Below are 14,571 nucleotides of genomic sequence, written 5' to 3' on the forward strand. Positions count from 1 at the left end.
CTCCGCGGGGCCTGCGCCGGCCGCCCGCCCGCCCGCCGGGAGGGAGGCCCGCAGCGCGGGGAGAGCGGCCGGGCCGCGGGCGACGCCGCCGCCGCCGCCGCTGCCAGGTGAGCGCCCGTCGCGGCCCGCCGCCCCGTGTGCCCCGCGGCTGTCAGCCCCCAGTGTCTGTGTGTCTCTCCGCCTGTCAGCCCCCTATGTCCGCGCGAGCGCTTTCCCGCCGCGCCCGGCCCCCGGCCCGGCGCGCGGTCCCCGTCAGCCCCCGCCCGCGCTGTCCCGGTCTTTCTGTCAGCCGCCAGCACCCCCATGCCGGGAGGCTCCGCCCCTTCCCCCCGAGGCCCCGCCCCCGCCCATCTGTCATCACCCCAGCTCCAGGCTCGGGCGTCCCGGGGTCCCGGGCCGGCGGAGCTCCGCGGGCCACACGGTCGCGGAAGGAGCCGAGCGGGTGGCGGAGTGACCGCGGGAGTGACCGCGGGAGTGACCGCGGGGGTGTCCGCGGAGGCCCGCGGGGATGTGGCAGCCCCTGCCTCTGGTGTAAAGAGCGTTGGCTCGGCCAGCGAAGGCAGCCGCGCCGGGACTCGAACCACTCGGGGTACGGTCGTCCTGAATCCTGGGGCCCTTGCACGACACGTGGGCCCCGGGCTCCCGGGTGCTCCGAATGGCGTGGGAGCAGAGTGTGGCGTTTTCATTCAGAGAAACCTGTTGGAAGGGATGGAGTGGGTGCGACGCGGGGCTAGGGTGTTGAAAGCTTCGAGGTGCGCGGTTTGCATTGCAGAGCGGGGCTGGCCGCGGGCTTGCGCCCCGCGGGAAGCCGTGAGCGGCTGGGGCACGGGTGTTAGGTAGGGGAGGAGGGAGGGCGTGCTGCTGCTGTCTGTTTTTATCTGTGTCGAGTGAACACATAGTATATATTTATCTAGGCACCTTAAAGGTTTGCTCACGAGGCGTCCGCACATCTTCAGTTTATAAAAGGATGACAGTGGTTTCCATTTATACGTGTTCTTGTACGTTGTTATCTTGACGTTCTTTGCTGGCGCTTAGTGTTGCCATGTTTCAAAACCAAGAGAAAAAGTGTCCTAAAACAATGGGTGTTTTGCCGGATCCTTCTCAGCCACAGAGAGAGGGCCAAAAGCACACTTCATTAGCTGGAACGACTTACTCGGCTTAATTTGTTTCTAAGAGGCACACGGTGGAAAAACCCAGAAGTGCAAGGTAGTATCAAAGGGACTTAAGAAATGAATGAAAAGGGCCCTTCTGTGGCTGCTTTGGAAAGATGGTATCAAAGTTGCTGTAGAGGACAGAGCTGCTATGTAATGATAAACATATTAACCAAGTTGGTTTTGTGACCTTGATACATTGAGCGGCGTTTGATTTGTGCACTGGTTCATGACAGGCAAACATTGCATGGGAAGTGTGGTAATTTTTGGAAAAAATGTTCCCCATGTTGTTTTTCAGTTTGGTGGTTTTTTTTTTTTTCCATATTGAAGTAATATTTCAGACTAGGGCTGTCTCATAGTAGAGTGGGTTTTTCTTTTTTCAAAATGACATTAAGAAATTTTTTAAAGAAATTCATATTTAGGACGGAAAACTTGGAAAGCAAAGAAAATTATAAAAGAAAAAGTCCACAATTCCACAAACTTTAGTTTGGTATTTATCCTTTTAGTCTTTTGTTGCATGTATACCTACCAGACTCTTAAGACTGTTGTATGCTTTTTCCTTTGACTTACAGACTATGAGAGAGATATATTGGTTTTATGAGTAGGAACTCGTGTTCCTTTTGTGGTACTTTTTTTTTTTTAAGACTTATTTATTTCAAAGTCAGAGTTACACAGAGAGAGGCAGAGAGAGAGAGAGAGAGAGAGAGAGAGAGGTCTTCCATCCAGTGGTTCACTCCCCAATTGATCGCAACAGCTGGAGCTGCGCCGATCCAAAGCCAGGAGCCAGGAGCTTCTTCTGGGTCTCCCACACAGATGCAGGACCCCAAGGACCATCTTGGGCCATCTTCTACTGCTTTCCCAGGCCACAGCAGAGAGCTGGATCAGAAGTGGAGCAACTGGGTCTTGAACCGGTGCCCATATGGGATGCCGGTGTTTCAGGCCAGGGCGTCAACCTGCTGTGCCACAGCGCCGGCCCCAGCTGTTGCGATACTTTTAAAAAGTAAGTTAATGGCAGGCATTTGGTCTGTTGGGCTACCCACATCCCAGAGCAGTGTTCCTGGGTTTGAGTCCTGCTCCACTTTGGCTTCCGGTTTCCTAACAATGCACACCTGGTAGACAGCAGGTGATGCCTCGAGTAGTTGGGTCCCTGCCACTCATGTGGGAAACCTAGATTGAGTTCCTGGCTCTCAGCTTCAGCTTGACTCAGCCCTGGCCACTGTGGGAATTCGGGGAGTGAACCAGTGGATGAGAGATGTTTGTCTGTTTCTCCCCCTGCCCCACCCCTATCTATCTCTCTGCCTTTTAAATGAATAAATAATAAAATTCTTTTTAAAAATCTAGGTGAGATCATATCAATCCTCTGCTTAGAGCTGCCCAATCAATAGCTTGTTATCTTAAAATCTAGAGTCCTTGCTGTGGCCTAACAGGCTACCTCCCTGTCCCCAGTTCCAGTCTTCCCAGATGGATCTCTGCTATTCCTTAAAAACTTCAGGCATACTCCAGCCTCAGTGCCTTTGCATCTGCTGTCCACTTTACCTTGAACTCTTGTCCCTGAATATTACCCTGGTTGACTCAGTTCTTTAGATCTCTGCTCAACTGTAACTTTGCCAGGCTTTCTCCAGCCACTCTGTGGAACGCACAGTGTCCTCCTGTATTCCTTACTCTGCATTTTTCACTACACCACTTGCTATTAGATGTTTATTTTTTGGTTCATTGTCTAACTCAGAAATGTAAGACTGTTTTCATGGATGGATCCTCAGGGCCCAGAACTGCACCTGACCCAGTGTAGGTACTTAAAATTTGTCAAGTGAATGAAAAACACATGAATGCTTATATCCATTCACCATGTGATCTTGATGGTAGCCTTCTAGGTTTTTAGATCATAAAGTATCATAAAGTGGAGTAACAATCATTTAATCACATAAAAGGATATTCTTATCCTTTCCACATATGAAAAGAAGAAATGTACTAAGTGAGGCTTCTAATGTTAAAAAGAATTACAGTCTTGATTTAACTCGAACAATTGAGGGAAGGAACATTTTTGACTAATGTTACTGGCTTTCCATCTTATTCATTATCTCTTGTGTCACACTGTAAATCTTTGAAAAGTATAAAATGTCCCAGTTATGTTCACAGCTGGGAGTTCAATTTAGTGGTTTTTAGTGATAGTACTTGTGTAAGCCTTAATAGTACATGGTGCGCTTTTTGTGTCAACAGATACCCAGAGATATACTTACACCTTGAATGTGTATTGATCTGGGGAGTAGCTGTTATGTTTACTTATTCTCCTGGCTATTCTATCCTTTTCATCTCCGCGCTTATCAGCTTTTGGATGGTGTAGCAGGTACATTTTAAAATAAATTCTTGAACTCTGAGCATTTTTACATCTTCCTTGTGACTCTTGAACTGTTTAAAAGCACCAGTTTCATCTTTCTGGATGAAACAATATCTGTAGTAAAGTGTATAATTGTACTTTCATTTACAAGGATGGGGAAAATTGTATCGTGGGGTATAAGTTTTACAGAGAAGATATGAGTTAAGCTTCAAAAGGTTTGGTTTCAAGTAAGGTACTTTTAATTTTCATGAAAAAAATTTAAAAGACTCGCTTTTTGTTCTTAAGGAAAAGGATCTCTTTGAACACAGGCCAGAGACCTTCAAAAATTTGTTTTTCTTATGTTCCAAAAATACAAGGACTTGGGGCAGGGGGATGCTAAATGAAAATTTTATTCTTTTAAAGGCCTAGAGAGAATGTGTTAAGAATGTATTTTTTGTTGTTCCGTGGGCATTTATTGAGCTTATTTTGAGGCAGTTCTATGTGTTTTTGTGTGGGCTATGTTGCCACGTTGAGGTTTAGATTACCAGCCTGATTTCTTTTTTTTTTTCTTTTCTCATTCAGCTACTGTTCTTCCCTCAATGATCTCGCCCATTCCCCAGACTTTAATACCCTACGGATGAAGGTGACCCCTTCAGTGCCGCCTTCTGCCCTTCCTCTGGTCCCAGATGTTGCCTTTTCTCCTGCCGCCTTCCTGCTAGCTCTGCTTTGCTGTCTGACTGTGATTTCAGACTTCCCAGGCCCCAGAGTCCTGGGGCCTCAGTGTCCCTCTCGGACTTTCAAATATGTAGTCCTGATTCCTCCCTTTTCTCCCCAGCCTTCAGCCTTCCCTGCCTGGGTGTCATTCCTCTCCACCCATTTTTCAGACCAGACACCTGAAAGTCATTCTGATTCTTCCTGTTTCCTCACACTACATTCGTCCATCAGTGTGGCCTGTTGGTTTGGCCTCCAGAATGTCTGAGAGCCTACCTTTCCTCCATCTTTTTAATCCAGCCATCCTTCACTCAGTTGAATGACTGCCCCTGCCTCCTAGCTGGTCTCCAAGCTTAAACTTCTGCCTTCTTCTAGCACCTTCTTCCCAGAGCAGTCAGAGTGGTCCTGCTAAAAAGAGCACTCTGTCCTCTTCTAGAGGCTCCCACTGCAGTTACTCTCATCGACACCTCTGCTGATGCACCTGACCCCTCCCTAGCCTCTGCTCCGTGCTCACTGTACTTGCTAGGTTGAGTACATTTGTTCCTCAAACATGCCAAGTTCTCCCCGTCTTGTGTACAGGCCCTCCTGTCTGCCTGGCACTCTCCCCCCAGTTCTTCTCAAGAAAGATCCTTCCTGCACATCTAGATGCAGTAAAATGTCTCCTCCTCAGAATGGCCTTCCCTGGTCACCCCTTGTGTGGCAGTTTCCTTCCCATTGTCTCCTGCCTCAGTCCGTGTGCTTTTCCTGTTTGGCACTTCACCAGAAATCCAAGTATTTAATTTATACATTTGTTTTCTTCTTTATTGTCTGCTCCACCAATAGACTACAAGATTTGTGATGGTAGGGACAGCCCTGGCATCCAGTGTTCTGCCTAGAAGTCAGTAGGTACAGGGCCTTGCAACATTCTGAGTAATAATTATTACATCACCCTACACTTTTTGAGACTTTAGATACTAAGTCTACTGCTAAGTGAACTCGTACTTTATTTCTTACTCTTGGAGGACTCAGTAAAGTGGTGACAATAATTGCACTACCATTTCTATTTCTTAGTTGAGAAAACTGAATTTGGAGAAATTAAGTAATTTAGAAATTTTTCATTTCCCAAATGTCTATACCAGCCAGGGCTTGCCCAGGCTGAAGCCAGGAGCCCAGAACTCAAATTGGGTCTCCCAGGTGAGTGGTAGGGATTCAGTTTCTTGAACTATCATCTGCTGCCTCCCAGGGTACACATTAGCAGTAAGCTGGAATTAGAAGTGGAGCTGGGGGGGACCGGCACTGTGGCAAAGTGGGTAAAGCAGCTGCCTGCAGTGCTGGTGTCCCATGTGGGTGCCAGTTCAAGTCCCAGCTGCTCCGCTTCCCATCCAGCATCCTGCTAATGAGCCTGGGAAAGCAACGGAGGATGGCCCAAATGGTTGGGCCCCTGTACGCATGTATGGGGGACCTGGAGGAAGCTTCTGACACCTGGCTTTGGATTGGCCCAGCTCTGGCAGTTGTGGCCATTTAGGGAGTGAACCAGTGGATGGAAGCACTGCCTCTCTCTTTCTCTAGCTCTGCCTTTTTTTTTTTTTTTTTTTTTTTTTTTTTTAAGATTTATTTATTTATTTATTTGAGAGGCAGAGGCAGAGAAAAAGAAGTCTTTCATCTGCTGATTCACTCCCCAGATGACCACAATTGCTGGAGCTGGGCCATTCCAAAGCCAGGAGCCAGGAGCTTCTTCCCAGTCCCCCATGTGGGTGCAGGGGCCCAAGGACTTGGGCCATCTTCTGCTGCTTTCCCAGGCTCATTAGCAGGGAGTTGGATCAGAAGTGGAGCAGCCAGGACTTGAATCAGTGCCCGTATGCCATGCAGCACTGCAGGTGGTGGCTTTACCCACTGTGCCGCAGCACAAATAAATCTTTTTAAAAAATAAAATTAAAAATAAGAAGTGGAGCTAGAACTCAAACTCAGGCATTCTTATTTGGGATGTGGGCATCCCAAGAAGCATCTTAACCACTCTGCCAAACATCCACCTCATACCATAACTCTTTTTTTAAAATGTCATTTTAAATTTATTTTTATTTGAAAGGACAAGAGAGAAGAGAGAGAGAAGCAGAAAGAGAAATCGTCTATTCTCTGGTTCAATCCCTCTGAAGCCAGGAGTCCAGAACTCCATCTGGGTTTCCTACATGGATGGCAGGGACCTGAATACTTGAGCCACTGTTTGTGGCCTCCCAAGGTGGGAATTAGCAGGAAACTAGATTGGAAGCAAAGTCGGCAGGAATTGAAACCTGACACTCTATGGGATCTGAGTGTTCCAAGTGGCACCTTAACTGCCGCATCACAATGCCACCCTCACTCAGCTTGTGACTTTTCCTTCCTCCCTTCCTCTCTTTCTTTTCTTTCTTTCCTTTCTTTCTTCTGATTAATTTGAAAGAGTGACAGAATCCTTTCCAAATGCCTGCAACAGCCAGGGCTAAGACAAAAGCCAGGAACTCTCATGTGGGTAGCAGGAACCCAAGCATCTGGCCATCACTTGCTGCCTCCTAGGCATATAAGCAAGCAGCTGGATCAGAAGCAGTGTAGCTGGGACTTGAACCAGGCACTCGAATATGGGATGTGAGCTTCCCAAGAGGGAACTTAAAAACTACTGTACCACAATGCCTGCCCCTTGTGAATCTTTTTTTTTTTTTTTAAGATTTATTTATTTGAAAGGCAAAGTAACAGAGGCAGAGAGAGAGAAGTCTTCCATCTTTTGGTTCACTCCCCACATGTCTGCAACAGCCGGAACTGTGCTGATCCCAAGCCAGGAGCCAGGAGAAGCAGCAGATGATGACTCAGGGGCTTGAGTTCCTGCTACCCTGTGAGAGACCCAGATGGAGTTCTGGGTATCTGGCTTGGGCATAGCCCAGCCCCAGCTGTTGTAGGCATTTGGGGGAATGAACCAGCAGATGGAAAAATCTCAGTCTCTCTGCCTTTCAAATAAGATGAAAATCAATTTTAAAAATTAAATATCTAACCTCAAACAGGCCATAATATATGCTGCAAAAGAAGTATAATCACACTGCAGGAACACAGCTGAGAGAGGGTGTTTCTGGAGGTAGGTGAGATTCTGGAGGCAGAGGGGATTGGAGAATGCCTTAAGGAAGTAAGGTGTTGTATTCAGACGATCTTGAAGGTTGGGTAAAATTTTAAACTATTAAATTATATTTGATATTTTCGTTTACTGAGGCATCATTTGTTTTAGAGAAATGACAGAAATATTCTAAAGAACTGGCCTTCAGTTACCTAAATGACTGTCACCCAGAGTACTTCAGTTCTTAATTATTTTGAGTAACTTACTTATTCTGTAATTAACATGTGAAGTGTTAAATAATGTATGGTGGAGAAGGGCTTTTCTGGAAGCATAGATGAAAATGATCTTAAGATCACAGTGGAGGGGCGGTGCTGTGGCGCTAAGCCTCCACCTGCGGCACCGGCATCCCATAGGGGCACCGGTTCATGTCCTGGCTGCTTTACTTCCGATCAGGCTCTTTGCTAATGGTCTGGGAATGCAGTGAAAGATGGCCTAAGTGTTTGGGCCCCTGCTCTTGCGTGAGAGGCCCAGAAGAACCTCCTGGTTCGTAGCTTTGGATCAGTCCAGCTCTGGCCTTTGTGGCCATTTGGGGAGTGAACCAGCAGATGGAAGACTTTTCTCTCTGCCTCCTCTCTGTCTGTAACTCTACCTCTCAAATCAAGTCTTTTAAAAGCAATCACAGTGGATATCTAAAAGAATCAGATATAGTGGTGTAGTAGTAACCAGAAAGCTAGAATGCTGCTGGAATGTATACGTTTTGGATATATGGTTTAGGAATTGGGGAAGATGGAGCTTTCGGTGAGGCCTTCATAGGGGAAGGAATAGCCTGCCAGATCAGCAGGCCTCTTGAATACTCACTACCTCATTTCTGAGTCTTTCTTGGCGATGGTTGGTGAGGTGGGTAGGGGAGCCCACTGGGGTGGGCCACTCTAGTCTGAGGAAGGCCGGCTGCTTCTTGATCTCTACTTCTCCAACATGGTTGAACAAAGAGGGTTTTCTGGAAGGGTTGTGATTATGTGCCCAGAGTGGCTCTTCCTGCTCCAGGCCTCTGTACACCCCTTTCTGGATTTGTCCTGCCTCAAAGCAACATCTTCCTGTAACAGAGGATTCTCTCACTACTGTGTATCCCTCTGATGACTCTTCATTCCTCCTTTTTTGAGGTTGCTTCTTGCCTGTAGGTTATGGCTGGATCATTGTGCTACCCTTGCAGGTGGTTAAAGTACCAGAGACATTGCCTTCGGTTTTTCATTTTTTCCTTTATCTGTTAAGTCTCTGTTTTAACTCTTTCACCTGCCCCCTCAATCAACACTTCTCCAGGAAGCTTAAAAACATACTGCTTGCTATTTTTTATACTGAAACAGGACCCTGGTCTAGAATTCTCATCTCCTTGGGAGTCAACATATTTGGTTCAGAAAAGATAACATTTCCTTTCTGTTTATTCCTGATGATTGGCAATAGTATTCAAGACCCTAAGATATTTGGAAAAGCTATATACCCCATTTTACCAGACAGTTGACTAAAGCCACTCTAAGAAAATGAATTAACTAATTCATAAAATAATGTACTTACTGTATATCTACTGTGTGTCAGCTGCTATGGTAGACACCAACATAGAGTGAGTCAGACATGGTTTCTCTCTAGCCTACTGGCACTTATGGTCTAGTAGGCCCATGGCCAAGAGGTTGTGATAATTTTATAGAATAAATATAGGCCTGGGGCATGAAGTCTTGGTATCTTATCCTAGCTTTGCTTTTTAACAACTGTATGACCTTAGAAATTTGTCTCTTTTTCTGTAAACTGAAACAAAAAGGATTTTCTGTGATTTATTAAGATTTTTATAATAAATGAGACTTCATAGGAAAGAGCTTTGAAAAGGTCCTTATTATATATGCAAGCCTAAGTGGGGATAACAGCCCTGCCTTCTCTAATAGGAATGGCTAATGCAGAGTTTCTAATATTCTGGGGCTTTGGAGAATGCCATGGTGTCTCCAGATATGATACTTGGATGACATATTCATATTTCACAAATCCTCATTATTAATAAATAAGAACTATTAATTTTGGGGTACCTAAGATCACATAGTCATTTTTAAAGAACTGTAGATTTAATACATTCTGACGTTATTACAGAAAACAATCTTAGATATTTACTGTATAATCAGGAATTTATGATTACAATAATGGATATATGATTGTCCTTATAATTTCACATGTCATGACATAATAGTATAAAAATTAATTGAACAATAATTTTAATAAACAGTATCCTTTATAAATAGTGAAAGATATTTTTACATTTTTGCATATTTGGTTGACAAGCTTTGAACTACTGTGCTATTTTGTTGCTTTTTTTAAACTTTTATTTAATGAATATAAATTTCCAAAGTACAGTTTATGGATTACAGTGGCTTCCCCCCTCCATAACTTCCCTCCCACCCACAACCCTCCCCTTTCCCGCTCCCTCTACCCTTCCACTCACATCAAGATTCATTTTCAATTCTCTTTATATACAGAAGATCAGTTTAGTATATATTAAGTGAAGATTTCAGCAGTTTGCACCCACATGGAAACACAAAGTGAAAAATACTGTTTGAGTATTAGTTATAGCATTAAGTCACAATGTACAGCACATTAAGGACAGAGATCCTACATGAGGAGTAAGTGCACAGTGACTCCTGTTGTTGACTTTACAAATTGACATTCTTGTTCTGATGTTCAGTTTTTATGGTCCATCTTACCTGTATATCACTGAAGAACTAAGACTTTTTTTTTTTAAGATTTTTTTTATTTATTTGAGAGTTAGAGTTACAGTGAGAGGGAAAGACAGAGAGCAAGGTCTTCCTTCTGTTGGTTCACTCCCCAAATGGCTGCAACAGTTGGAGCTGCGCTGATCCGGAGCCAGGAGCCAGGAGCTTCTTCCAGGTCTCCCATGTGGGTGCAGGGGCCCAAGGACTTGGGCCATCTTCCACTGCTATCCCAGGCCATAGCAGAGAGCTAGATTGGAAGTGGAGCAGCCGGGACTCGAACTGGCACCCATATGGGATGCTGGCACTTCAGGCCATTGAATTTAGCTCCTAAGTTGTATCACTAGAGGCGGCTGCTTTAGTGTCCCACCAGCACTTTACAGTGAATGGAAGGAGAATCTGTGGCGAGTAAGTGGAAAGGTGTGTTTGATGCTGCTGCTTTTTGGAGGAGCTCGGCCACTGTGAACGTAAGAAGGGGTTGCAGGCTTCCTGAGGAAGGAAGATTTTACGATGAGCGAGAATGTGATATGTTCAGATTCCAGGGCAAGGAATAGCCAAAGGAAAGAAAAAAGGTAGAGAGAGGGTAAATGAGTGAGCAGGGGCTCCTCCGTGGATTGAGGACACACAGGGATGGCCAGTAGCATTGCTGGAGGAGGAATGCCTCTTCTGCCTGGCTGTGGAAAGAGAAAAGGCCTTTTGGGAATACAGAGAAGTCGATAGAAGATAGGGAGCTGGAAGTGTGGCCCTCGTAAAAGCTTCTATTTTCTTTGTGAAGTGGACCTTTGACATCAATTGATAGTCAAGGGGAGATGATGCAGTAACAAATCTGAAGGCAGAGGAGAAGGTATAAAATTACTACTGTTGATGTTTGAAGTGGGAGTTGCTTATTGTTCCCCATTGTCTACTAAATGAAAGTTACACTCCACAGTCTGACGTTTATAAAGACCTTCACAATCTGCCTATAATCACTTCTACCAGACTACCTATCCTTTTTGTTTCATTCCAGTGCCTTTGTACTTCAATCAAAAGTACCTGTGGGGAAGCATTAGAATGTGGCTCTGAGAGACTAGATGTTTCAGTGAAAATCGCATTAGACAACAAATCAGGAGTCCTGTGGTTCAGTGTTAGCTTCTCCTTTTCTAACCACTTACAATTCTAAGTTTATTTCTTTTTTAAAAGATTTATTTGAAAGGCAGAAGGGGAGAGAGAGTGAGAGAAAGAAAGAGCGAGAGAAAGAGAGAAAGAGAGCGAGAGAAAGAAAGAGCGAGAGAAAGAGAGAAAGAGAGCGAGAGAGAGAGAGAAAAAGAAAGAAAAAGAGAGAGAGAGAGAAAAAGAGAGAAAGAAAAAGAGAGAGAGAGAGAGAGAGAAAAAGAGAAAAAGAGAGAAAGAAAGAGAGAGAGACAGAGAGAGAGAGAGAGAGAGAGAAAGAAAGAAAGAAAGGAGCAGAGACAGATCTTCCATCTGCTGGTTCACTCTCCAAATGGCTGCAATGGCTGGAGCTGGGCTGATCTGAAGCCAGGAGCTTCCTCTAGGTCTCCCACATGGGTGCAGGAGCCCAGGTATTTAAATGGTCATCCTCTGCTGCCTTCCCAGGTGCATTAGCAGGGAGCTGGATGGGAAGTCAAGCAGGCAAGTAGGATGCCAGAGCCACAGGCAGTGGCTTTAGCTGCTAATCCACAGTGCTAGCCCCTAAGTTCATTTTTTCATTCTGAAGTGTTAACAGAAGTAATAAGTATTGATTATGGCATGTCAAATGAGAAAATATATTTCAAGGTATTTTGAAGAGGATGAGTAGTGTATAGGTGGAGGTGGTGTTGTCATGCCATGCCTAATCCTAGCTTCAGAATTTTGTATAAATTTTCTTTACTGTTAGGGTCCTTGCTCTTCTCTATAACTGTCTGAATTCTCTATAACTGTCTGAATACTAGCTACTGTAATAGAAAAACTGAAACCTCAGTGGCTTATAATAGTAAACATTTTCATGCTCATTTAAAATCCAATCAGCCATGATAGAGGGGACCCAGACTGTTGGATGATCTACCATCTTCAAACCAAGGTTTCTGAAGTTGCTCAGGGTATCAGTGGCTAACCAGCAGGATGTGGAAGTGATTGGGAGAGATTTATGCACCAGACCTAGGATGGGAGTTAGTGACTAAAGCCAAAGGAGAGAAGGATAGAACCTGAGTTCCTGAAGCTGTCCAAAGCCCCCTCTACTGTTTTGTGCAAACACTCTTATCCCCAAATTCAGGTCAGAAGATGTGTAAACACCCCAGTTCTCCCATCTCCCCTGACCCAGGGAATCTCTCCTATCTTTCCTTTACCTCCCTTCACCAGAAACCAGTTTCAGTCCCCCAAATGCTCCCCAAGTCCTACCGATCACCCACTCTAAATCACTTCCCCATCCTGCTGGGGAACCATAAGATTTTATTTTTATTTTTTTAAGATTTATTTATTTGAAAGACAGTTATAGAGAGAGGTAGAGACAGAGGTCTTCCATCTGCTGGCTTACTCCCCAAATGGCTACAATGGCCAGAGCTGAGCCAATTTGAAGTGAGGAGCCAGGAGCTTCTTCTGGGTCTCCCACATGGGTAAATGGGCCTAAGGACTTGGGCCATTGTCTGCTGCCCTCCCAGGTGCATTAGCAGGGAGCTGGATCAGAAATGGGGCAGCCAGGACTTGAACTGGCACCTACATGGGATGCTGGTGTCTCAGGCCAGGGCTTTAAACTGTTGCACCACAGTGCTGGCCCAAAGATTTTATTCTATGAGCAGTGGGAAGCCATTGCACATTTTGAGTGAGGGTAAGATGGCCCGATATATAGCTTTAAAAGACCACCCAGTCTGTTGTGTGAAGTATGGGGTGGGGAGGGCAGAGTGTAAATTGAATGCAATGGAGAGAGTAAAAAGACACGAGCATCTGGAGCTCAGAGCAGAGGTTCAGGCTGGAAAATAAAATTCAATCCTTTTTTTTTTTTTTTTTTTTTTTTTTTTTAATTCACTCCTTGTTATAAGCTGGATCTCCTGCAGGTAGCTTTATCCCTATCTGCACTTCTTCAGCTCCTGTGAATCAATGGTTTGTGCCCTGGCCTCTGTCATGGTACTTCTCTGAAATATCTGGGCAAAGGGCACCCCAAACCCTTTGTGGTCAGCTAAGCTCAGACCTTTAGCCCTTGCCTGACTTGACTTGCATCTTTTCACACTATGAGCCATTCTTGCCTTGAGATGTACTTCCCCTTAGCTCTTCTGCCTCTCTGGACTGTTCTGGTCCCCATGTCCTCAGACCAGCCCTGAAGTGACAGCATTCCCCAGGCTTCTGATCTTGCTCCTCCTGGGTTTCCTCTCTACCCCTCTGCATAGAATTAGCCCTCCCTTCCTTTATCAATCCAACACCCACTTGCCTTTCCAGCTTCAGCTCAGGTTCCCTCCTCCAGAAAGTCTTTCCTGATGCCTCAGCCTGGGTTAGGTACCACACTTCTCTTTTTTTCCATTTTTCTATGATAGCACTTAGTACCTTGTGTACTTCTTTGTCTTTCCAGTCTAATAGTACTTGAAGGATAGGGTTACACAAAAATACTACTGAGATCTAGGGCAAAGATTGCTTTCTCTAGTGCAGGTGAAAGCCACACTTTTTAATGAAGGTATCTACACCTGATTGTGTGTCCTTTAATAGAGTATTCATTTCTCACTGAATCTGAAGGCTGGAATTCTGTTATAGTCTGTGAACAGAAGGAATTAATTTAACTCAGAGTCATCAGTAATTATCCCCATCTTCTGAAAGTAAAAAAAATGATTTAATATGAATTGCTTCAGAAGAGCTTCTAAAGCCCAGCATTTCTTGCAGTAGTTTGGATCTCTTCTCTTACTCCCACCTGGAGACCTGGTACGTGTGTCTTGTACTTTGTGATTCCACATCTTGGGTTTGACATTACAATTGCCTCCATGGTGATGAGCACTAATGTTCTTCTGTGCTGAATTGTGATAGCTGTCAAAGGCAGCAAATAGGCTGAATGAAAGATGAACTTCTGCCTTTATATCCTTCCCTTCTGCTAACCAGCTACGTGTGGTTAAAGGAAAAAGAAGAGGTGGGTCGGGATAGTGCAATATACACTTAGATATACAAGCCACATACCTGGAATTTCAGTATGGCTTGGGGTGGTTAATGTCACTACATTCTCAAGTTTGTCTTTCAAATATCTTTTTCTACTCTTTAGAATCTTTTCTTTTTTGTATTTCTCTCTGTTCCAAACCTACTCTACTTTTTTGGCAGGTGGAACAAAGAAAATAAAATGTTGAATCATTTTTTTTCCAGTGACTTTGATTTTTAGAATCCTTGTTGATTTTCTTCAGTGGTTAGTTTTCTGAGGCTAACCAGACTGAAAAAATGACTTCTTTGATTAAGCAAGACTCATTACTCCAAATAATGCCAGAGGTGGTGCTGTACCTTTTGGATCTAGTGTTGGACTGATGATTTCTAAGGAAAAAAAAACTCAGATTGTTATTTATTAATTTATAACTAGAATACCTCTCATGTAGAATAAGACAGCTTAAATATATGCAAATGTGCTAAATTTGAGCCTTTATATTACTCTCTCAGGTTTGT

At 44.6% G+C, this 14,571-nt stretch overlaps 1 protein-coding gene across 1 annotated transcript in view; it reads left to right on the plus strand.

Annotated features, from left to right (window-relative positions):
* The first annotated feature begins 342 nt into the window (after positions 1 to 342).
* ZHX3 (zinc fingers and homeoboxes 3) overlaps positions 343 to 14,571 on the plus strand; it is a 121,606-nt gene continuing 107,377 nt past the window's right edge. Inside the window, 1 exon segment of the mRNA XM_089307109.1 lies at positions 343 to 589. The gene's annotated coding sequence lies outside the window, so the exon portion shown is untranslated.

Source organism: Oryctolagus cuniculus, chromosome 11 (assembly GCF_051225735.1).
Source record: "Oryctolagus cuniculus isolate XC-2025 breed Fujian yellow rabbit chromosome 11, ASM5122573v1, whole genome shotgun sequence".
NCBI classification, from domain to species: domain Eukaryota; kingdom Metazoa; phylum Chordata; class Mammalia; order Lagomorpha; family Leporidae; genus Oryctolagus; species Oryctolagus cuniculus.